Here is a 10,395-nt window from a genome sequence, read left to right on the forward strand (position 1 = left end):
TCATCTACTGTAAATGGACAAGACTAACAGGTTTTCTTAAAACTATTTAAGTTGGCACCACAACTGCTTGGACCCCCCACAGTGGCCGACTATTCCATAGACAGGGAATGTAATTTCCAACACTAATGTGCAAATTGAATGGATGATTAGGGCCGATGCTCAACCAGGTGGTTCATCAGTAAGAGAGAATAAGACCCTCATTTTCTGGATTGCAGGTGGACCTGTTCTCGTGATTGCTGGGGGTCCCAGCAATCAAACCCTCACCAATCCACCTGTTATCCCATATCCTGTGGAAATTTATTATGATATCTTACATGGTCGACTGAAAACACCCTGAATTAAATCTTAAGCCTTTTGTCATCACCTTGAAGGATTATTTTTAACATCTTATCTCTGGAAGAAGAGCTGATATGAGTAATGTTTCGTAAATGATCATCTATGCGTATGCAAGACCACCATATCAGGGCAAACACACACTTATATAGGAGTAGTTACAGCATGTGATGAAGTACAATGCCTGGTTAACAGCTGTCATTACTTTTCCTAAGGCATGATTATATTGCATTCTTCAACACTATGTGCTCTTGACCTTCCAAAAGAATGTCTTCAGGTCCTCAAGCCATCCTTTTATCCTTTATCTGCAACCTCCAATGAATGACATTTGTTGTGCCTGAAAATAAATCACATCAGCTGGAATCAAAAGCATGCTGACATAATATGAACTACATGTAACACTTTATTGTAATCATGTCACTCCACTGTGTACTGTCTTCATATTTTCCAGACCATCAGAGTTTATATTATATGGATTAGCAGAATATGTTTAGTGGTCCAAACTGAACATTGTATGTATGGCTATGTAAGGGATATGGGGAAGCTAGAAAAAAATTCCAAATGGAGAAGAAATCATAAAAACACTGTTGTTCCATTTTCCCAAGCTTTTTGTTTCTATAGCTATGATAGTGGGGTCCTGATGACACCTCACCTTTATTATTTGGGTTGGATCTGTCACATTAATGTATCATATTGTTACATTTTAATACCTTTAAAACAAAGTTAAAATGTTTTTAAAAATTGCTGTAACACCATACTCATGGTTCAACATCATAACTTTTCTAATATCTAACATATCTAACTTTTTCATATTTTCATATACAGACCTGTGTGAGGTGTCATTTTTTGCGGGACAAGCTGACATTCATTCTTGTTATGGGCTTCATTCCTATCATTCTTGGGACTGGTACGACCTTTTGATCACTTTTTATCCAAAAAGTCATGATTTAGACATTTGGAAATTTTTTCTGTTATGTTATTCACCATATGGGATAGCTAGCTTAATAGTTGTGGAATTAGGAAACAGCGATACCTAACATGCTTTTGATTTAAGGGGCACAATTCTGGTTCTGTCACTTGGCGGTAGAACATTTTTCCCCCTCCTCATGGCCCACCTACTCTCTATTCAGTTAGCCCCCTCTCAAGTTCTCCCCATCCTCATTCATGTTCTTCTGCCTATGTTCCCACCTTCCACTCAGTTAGCTCCACTCATGTTCTACCACATCACTACATTGTCAGCAGCTCTGTAAAGTTCTGTTGCTTGTACATTGGCTTCTCCTGCAGGCCAAGTGATCATGACATCATTGCAGATCCTTAATGCCTGGTTTATCATGCTTGATTTTGATGGTAGATTTTCCTTAAAGGCCATGCCTGATCCGAAATTTGCTAATTAAAAGGAAAACTATGCCTCAGTACTACCTTTAAAAGGTAGCTCCATCTACATAAATGTCTTACTTATAAGAAGCCTCTGGCAGAACATGGGATAATAGCCAAACCAATACATCTATTCCAAAAGGAACACACTTCCACCTTTGTTGTGTCGATTGCGTAGATCTAATGCCATTGAGTGATGCTGAAGCATTCATGAAAAAAAGATCATTTGCCATTAACCTGGAGAATATCAAGTGACTACAGCAGAATGCAAAGGGCTTATTATATTCTTGCAAATCTAGATAGATGCAATGCAGCATATCATGCCTGACAGCAATGTCATTATTTGAAGTCGCAGGTGAGAATTCACATTTTCATTCAAGTTTCCCCTTAATGTTAACAGTCATACGCCACATATTTTTTTTGGCATTTGGTCATGAAAAATTATTTAGCAGTCTTAATTAAACTGAAGATTCCATAGAAAGAAAATCACATGTAATTATTATAAAGTAATATGGTTTTCTTATCATTAAACTTTCTTATTTCTTTTTCCAGCATTCCATGTAACAGAAAAGTAAATTTATCAACATGGGGCCCATGTATAATGAGCTGAACATATGCCACAGACAGCTCTAATAGTTCTTGATAAATACCGATTGTCATCTTTATAATGTGATGAAAAACACATCCTAAACTTCTGGGCCTAAATCTTAAGTGCATATTTTCTGCCATCATCCAAGGAACAATTTGGGGTTAATAGATTCAGTAGATTGTACAATAGATATCAGAGTGGACAATCCATAAAAGTAAATACCTTTAAAAAAAACACAGCTCCATTTGAGCAGAGGTTGCATTGGTTCAAGGACATGCACGGCCCCTTTGTACATAGCATGTGATAGAATTCTAAATATTTATAAGTGAATGCAGTCCAGATTGTCTTTTATGTGCTGAATAAGCCTTGTGTCTCCTGCTCTTCTTCCTGCTCAACATTAAGATATGCCATTCCCATAGATTATAAGCCCACACATAAATTCTATATATACAAATGAAAAGAATTAATGACTCAATTATCTTAACTCACAATGGCAAAGCCTTCCTTCCTTGTTTTCTGTTTCAGATGTAGCCAAATCACCACACTTTCCGAGATGTCTTGTTGTGTGTATTAATGATGAGCACTAATTGGTCGGTCCTGCATAAGTTATGTCAAATTTTGGCACCATTTATAAAAGATGGCCGGATGTCTTCATTGGAAAAATGCTTAACTTTACATTAATAATTAGAGCTATCTGAATGTTTAGGCCTATGTGTCATAATATTTGTGTTGTAGTAAAGATATGACATGAAAATCTGGAGAGTCTATTTAGCAACAAAAGCACATCATTTCTCTTACAGACTATTGTGAGCATAAAACGGATACAAGTCAAAAAGAAATTTTACTACTGTCATGAATTTCAGAGACTACATTCATGAATCCCATATGTTTATTGGAAAGGGATATATGTATGTATAAATATAATTACAGTCAACACATTTCGTCCAATGATTATCTATGTTGTTTTTTCCAACTTATATTTCTTGAGATTTTCCAACAAAAGATACAAACAGGTAAAGGTCATATTATATATAAAGGAACGAGATCAGAAGATTGAAACATATTATGGTCACGCACGACCTATAGAAGAAATTGTCACAATGCAGAGTCCAGTATCCTAAACAGGACCCACTGTTCAATGAGAGAGAGTTTTAAGTTAGGGAAATCACTGATTCATGGGGTATTCCCATTAGGACAACATTCTTAAATATGCTCAGAACAACAAAATTACACATTCTTCAATTTACTGTTATTAACAAAATTACAGCATTTCACACATACAGTTCCAACTTGTCTCTATCAGTCCTGGTGTATATAATTTCGGTTGCCCCCTGATCAGACTGTAAATCAGAAGTCTAGGGTCATGCAGGACAGATTATTCTCCTGTCTGACGCTGCAGTGATCTCCTCTGAGCATTGGCCCTCCTCCCTGCATTCCAAGACGAGCACACACACACAGACTTCCTGCCAACAAATATCAGCTAGAGGAGAGTAAATCTAAAAGCTACAGTCAGATAAGGTCTTTTTCCAGGGGAGGGAGGCATTTCAGAGCAGAGCTGACACTGTATGTTATGACTGGGATAGCAGAGCTGAGAATGAAATGGTGTATTATATCTATTTCACGGATCTCATCATCTCTCATCTCTGATCTGTCTCATCTCTCTTTCTCTGTATCAGATACTAGTGAATGTTCAGAAGATAAATGAAAGTATATATAAACTTGGACACTGATAATCTAACCACATTGTCAGCACATAGCATCACAGCACTAGAGGGATTATGATGTTTTTGTTTAGACAGTTGGTGTTGTTGCCAGCCTGTCAATCCCAATTGATCCTTGGAGCCAAATACCAGACATTCAGCTGGATGTTTAGAGAAAATTTGTAGGTCCGCATAAAGACAGCTAATGGGCTTGCATCTGGAGCATTCAGAGGGATCCTTGAACAGTTTAGGGATACAGGGTACAAGTTGGTTAGGTTTTGTAGTAGATGTAAATGAGTCCATCAGGGCCAGGAGTTTTTATGGTTCCCACCTTCTGCATACAGTAACAATAAAACAAATTTCAGTTTGTTTAGTTCACTTTTTCCTGAAATGCATAGGTTTTTGGTTGTTTGGTTTCATTTTAACAATGCCTTAAATATGTTCTTTGTATTGTTATCCAGTACTGTTTCCTTGCCAAAAAAAAGATAAAATTTCAAGTACCGTATTTTCCAGGCTATTAGGCGCACCGGACTATAAGGCGCATTAGTAATAAACGCCTTATATATGGAATAATTCCATATACAAGGCGCACCGGACTATAAGGCACAGGGTCCAGGGGCGTGGCGGAGGTCCGGGGGCGTGGCTGGCAAACGGAGCAGAGACAGACCCGGCAAGAGGTGAGCGGTCTCCGGGGAAGGGGGTCTGTTCAGGTGGAGGAGGTCAGCGGACCCTACTTACATAGGTCCCCGCTACCTGAGACAGCAGATCTCCAGCGGGAACTGCAGACCACTGGAGATCTGCTGTCTCCTCTCACCGGTAGCGGGGACCTATGTAAGTAGAGTCCGCTGCCCTCTTCCATACATAGGGCGCACTGGACTATAAGGCGCACTTTGGATTTCTAAGGAAATCCTAGGTTTTTATGTGCGCCTTATAATCCGGAAAATACGGTAAAAGGAATAGTTAAAATAATTGTCTAGTATTATGAAATACATGATTCATATTTTTCTCTGCCAAAATATATGAAGAATGAACTGAATATAATTAATATACTGCTACAATGTATGAGTTTTTCTATAGCATTTATCTCACCATCAACTCAGAAATATTTGTTAGATGAAACAATTTTTGCAGACATTGAGTTGATGAGGAAAAATATTAGTAATCCTCCATTTGGCAGTGTTTGAAATTATTATGTTATATGCTCTTAGTGCAAAATTGCTACAGAGAATGTACTAGTGTTTATTTCAAACACTGCAGTAATCTTTCATAACATAGACAGAGTACAATCAGTGGTAGCCAAAAAGTAATTTGGGTTTTCATTAAAAGGGGTTATTTTTAAGTAGATGTTAGTCAAATAGGAAATCTGGAGAAGTGGAAGCTCTTCTGCCTGTTTGATGTTTTGAAAGCCTACATACCGGCTTCTGAGTTTGAGAAAATAAGCAAATTGTCATCTAGCCCACCCCAACAATGGCAAGTATCAGTTAAAGGGAACCTACCACCACGATTCTACCTATAAAGGTAGATCGGGTGGTAGGTGGATGAATGGGACGTGAGGATAGCCCTTTTTTGGGCTAATCCTCACGTCCCGGCTATCTTTTAGTAAACTTTAATAAGCAAGTATGTAAATTTTTTTAAGCGGCTACTGGGGCGTGGAGTAGCCGGACATGAGGCTACACGTCACGGCCACTCCACGCCCCTGTAGCCTCTTTTCTCCACCTACCATTTCATCTTCAGCGTGCAGCTCCTCGTAGCTGCATGCCCTCGCCTGAGTACCCAGCGTTCTGTGGCGTTCTGCGCATGCGCAGTAGCGCTGGCCTCTGAGCTATGGCAGCGCAACCGCAGGCCTGCATTCGGCGCATGTGCAGAACGCCTGGTACACGGACGAGGGCGCACAGCTATGAGGAGCTGCACGCTGAAGATGAAATGGTAGGTGGAGAAAAGAGGCTACTGGGGCGTGGAGTAGCCTCATGTCCGGCTACTCCACGTCCCAGTAGCCGCTTAAAAAAATGTACATACCCGCTTATTAAAGTTTACTAAAAGTTTACTAGCCCGTTTTTACCAAAAACGGGCTATCCTCACGTCCCATTCATCCACCTACCACCCGATCTACCTTAATAGGTAGAATCGTGGTGGTAGGTTTCCTTTAAACTGTACATAGAATAGAATAATATTATCTCACTTATTAAAGCTTACTTGTTAAAATCATACACAAGTGCTAGTTTCTGGACTAACTGGAATACAGATAAATGACCCTTTTGTCTTTACTTTGTCTCCTACTGCCATAGGAAATAATTTCCTTAATATGCAAATATATGTGGGATTTAATAAACGTGTTAAACAAATGGAACTTATATTATCACTTAAAAATTCCAATGATCTATTACTTGGTTTTCCTTGAGTTAGGTGCGCAATAAATGGAATCTGCAGGGATGGAGACTGCTCCTCAGTGAGAAGTGCACTCACAGATTTCTGTATTGCAGAATATGGCAGATATAGCAGGCAATCGGGGACATATTCGTTTTTTTCTGGGGCTCTTCCATCTTATAGTCACACAAGTGATAAAATTAGGCTTATTACAATTAGTTCATGGATTGTTTGCTCTAGGGATTTATACAGTGTATTTGCATACACTGTGTACTATAAAATCATAGGTTGTATGTCCAGGCTGTCTCCAACTTAAGGATAACTGACGACCTCTTATTACAGACAGACAGACCTATTTGCCCGCTGTGACCTTTGGTGAAGCTTTCTTGATGCTTTACTTTAGTCCCAGCCTGCAATGATCAGCTGTAAGGTGTCTGTAATGAATATTTATTGATAATTAGAGATGAGCGAACATGCTCGTCCGAGCTTGATGCTCGGTCGAGCATTAGGGTACTCGAAACTGCTCGTTACTCGGACGAATACTTCGCCCGCTCGAGAAAATGGCAGCTCCCGCCGTTTTGCTTTTTGGCGGCCAGAAACAGAGCCAATCACAAGCCAGGAGACTCTGCACTCCACCCAGCATGACGTGGTACCCTTACACGTCGATAGCAGTGGTTGGCTGGCCAGATCAGGTGACCCTGGGATAGACTAGCCGCTGGCCGCGCTGCTCGGATCATTCTGTCTCTGGATGCCGCTAGGGAGAGAGCTGCTGCTGGTCAGGGAAAGCGTTAGGGTGTTCTATTAGCTTACTGTTAGGCAGGAGTGATTCTCAAAGAACCCAACAGCCCTTCTTAGGGCTACAATAACGTTCTACTTTTTTTATTTTAATTTGCATCTTTTACCATTTTGTGAGGAATTAGCAGGGGGACTTGCTACCGTTGTGTTTAGCTCTTAGTGGCACACATATCCATAGCAAAGACCGAAGTGGGAAAATTCAGTAGGGGTTGGATTTCTATTAGGCAATAACTCAGTGTCATCTCATCTGGCATAGTAGTGTGCTTCCTTTGATACTTGGCTAGAAAATAGCCATAGGAGAATACAAACAGCTTCTTGAAGCCTACAGTAGCGTTCTATATATTTGATTTCTGGTTGATCTGCTGGTGGCTGTAGTTTCTGCAGTGCATGTACTTGCCAATTCTGAGCAATTTGTAGTGAGACTTGCGACCGCTGTGTTCTGCGCTTAGTGGCGCACATATCCATAGCAAAGGCCGAAGTGGCAAAATTCAGTAGGGGTTGGATTTCTATTAGGCAATAACTCAGTGTCATCTCATCTGGCATAGTAGTGTGCTTCCTTTGATACTTGGCTAGAAAATAGCCATAGGAGAATACAAACAGCTTCTTGAAGCCTACAGTAGCGTTCTATATATTTGATTTCTGGTTGATCTGCTGGTGGCTGTAGTTTCTGCAGTGCATGTACTTGCCAATTCTGAGCAATTTGTAGTGAGACTTGCGACCGCTGTGTTCTGCGCTTAGTGGCGCACATATCCATAGCAAAGGCCGAAGTGGCAAAATTCAGTAGGGGTTGGATTTCTATTAGGCAATAACTCAGTGTCATCTCATCTGGCATAGTAGTGTGCTTCCTTTGATACTTGGCTAGAAAATAGCCATAGGAGAATACAAACAGCTTCTTGAAGCCTACAGTAGCGTTCTATATATTTGATTTCTGGTTGATCTGCTGGTGGCTGTAGTTTCTGCAGTGCATGTACTTGCCAATTCTGAGCAATTTGTAGTGAGACTTGCGACCGCTGTGTTCTGCGCTTAGTGGCGCACATATCCATAGCAAAGGCCGAAGTGGCAAAATTCAGTAGGGGTTGGATTTCTATTAGGCAATAACTCAGTGTCATCTCATCTGGCATAGTAGTGTGCTTCCTTTGATACTTGGCTAGAAAATAGCCATAGGAGAATACAAACAGCTTCTTGAAGCCTACAGTAGCGTTCTATATATTTGATTTCTGGTTGATCTGCTGGTGGCTGTAGTTTCTGCAGTGCATGTACTTGCCAATTCTGAGCAATTTGTAGTGAGACTTGCGACCGCTGTGTTCTGCGCTTAGTGGCGCACATATCCATAGCAAAGGCCGAAGTGGCAAAATTCAGTAGGGGTTGGATTTCTATTAGGCAATAACTCAGTGTCATCTCATCTGGCATAGTAGTGTGCTTCCTTTGATACTTGGCTAGAAAATAGCCATAGGAGAATACAAACAGCTTCTTGAAGCCTACAGTAGCGTTCTATATATTTGATTTCTGGTTGATCTGCTGGTGGCTGTAGTTTCTGCAGTGCATGTACTTGCCAATTCTGAGCAATTTGTAGTGAGACTTGCGACCGCTGTGTTCTGCGCTTAGTGGCGCACATATCCATAGCAAAGGCCGAAGTGGCAAAATTCAGTAGGGGTTGGATTTCTATTAGGCAATAACTCAGTGTCATCTCATCTGGCATAGTAGTGTGCTTCCTTTGATACTTGGCTAGAAAATAGCCATAGGAGAATACAAACAGCTTCTTGAAGCCTACAGTAGCGTTCTATATATTTGATTTCTGGTTGATCTGCTGGTGGCTGTAGTTTCTGCAGTGCATGTACTTGCCAATTCTGAGCAATTTGTAGTGAGACTTGCGACCGCTGTGTTCTGCGCTTAGTGGCACACATATCCATAGCAAAGGCCGAAGTGGCAAAATTCAGTAGGGGTTGGATTTCTATTAGGCAATAACTCAGTGTCATCTCATCTGGCATAGTAGTGTGCTTCCTTTGATACTTGGCTAGAAAATAGCCATAGGAGAATACAAACAGCTTCTTGAAGCCTACAGTAGCGTTCTATATATTTGATTTCTGGTTGATCTGCTGGTGGCTGTAGTTTCTGCAGTGCATGTACTTGCCAATTCTGAGCAATTTGTAGTGAGACTTGCGACCGCTGTGTTCTGCGCTTAGTGGCGCACATATCCATAGCAAAGGCCGAAGTGGCAAAATTCAGTAGGGGTTGGATTTCTATTAGGCAATAACTCAGTGTCATCTCATCTGGCATAGTAGTGTGCTTCCTTTGATACTTGGCTAGAAAATAGCCATAGGAGAATACAAACAGCTTCTTGAAGCCTACAGTAGCGTTCTATATATTTGATTTCTGGTTGATCTGCTGGTGGCTGTAGTTTCTGCAGTGCATGTACTTGCCAATTCTGAGCAATTTGTAGTGAGACTTGCGACCGCTGTGTTCTGCGCTTAGTGGCGCACATATCCATAGCAAAGGCCGAAGTGGCAAAATTCAGTAGGGGTTGGATTTCTATTAGGCAATAACTCAGTGTCATCTCATCTGGCATAGTAGTGTGCTTCCTTTGATACTTGGCTAGAAAATAGCCATAGCAATAGGATAGGATTGTTTGGTTTTAAAAACTCAAAAAAAAAACAAAAAACACAAAAAAAAAAAAAAACACAAAAAAACACCAAAAAAAACAAAAAGAAGTAAAAAAAAAAAAAAAGTTATAACTCTCATTTTAAAAATGTTTAACCCGAGGGCTAGGGGTAGAGGACGAGGGCGGGGACGTGGGCGTCCAACTACTGCAGGGGTCAGAGGCCGTGGTCCTGGGCGGGGTGAGACACCACCTGCTGATGAGGGAGCAGGGGAACGCCGCAGAGCTACACTCCCTAGGTTCATGTCTGAAGTTACTGGGACTCGTGGTAGAGCACTGTTGAGGCCAGAACAGTGCGAACAGGTGATGTCGTGGATTGCTGACAATGCTTCGAGCAATTTGTCCACCACCAGTCAGTCTTCCACGCAGTCCACCCATGTCACCGAAATCCCCACTCCTCCAGCTCCTGCACCTCAGCCTCCTCCCCCCCAGTCTGCCCCCTCCCAGGAAAATTTGGCATTTGAACCGGCATACTCTGAGGAACTGTTTTCTGGACCCTTCCCACAGTCACAAACCACTTGTCCGGTTGCTGCTGAGCAATTTTCCGATGCCCAGGTTTTCCACCAGTCACAGTCTGTGGGTGA

This window comes from Engystomops pustulosus, chromosome 5, assembly GCF_040894005.1.
Source record: "Engystomops pustulosus chromosome 5, aEngPut4.maternal, whole genome shotgun sequence".
Classification (NCBI taxonomy): Eukaryota; Metazoa; Chordata; class Amphibia; order Anura; family Leptodactylidae; genus Engystomops; species Engystomops pustulosus.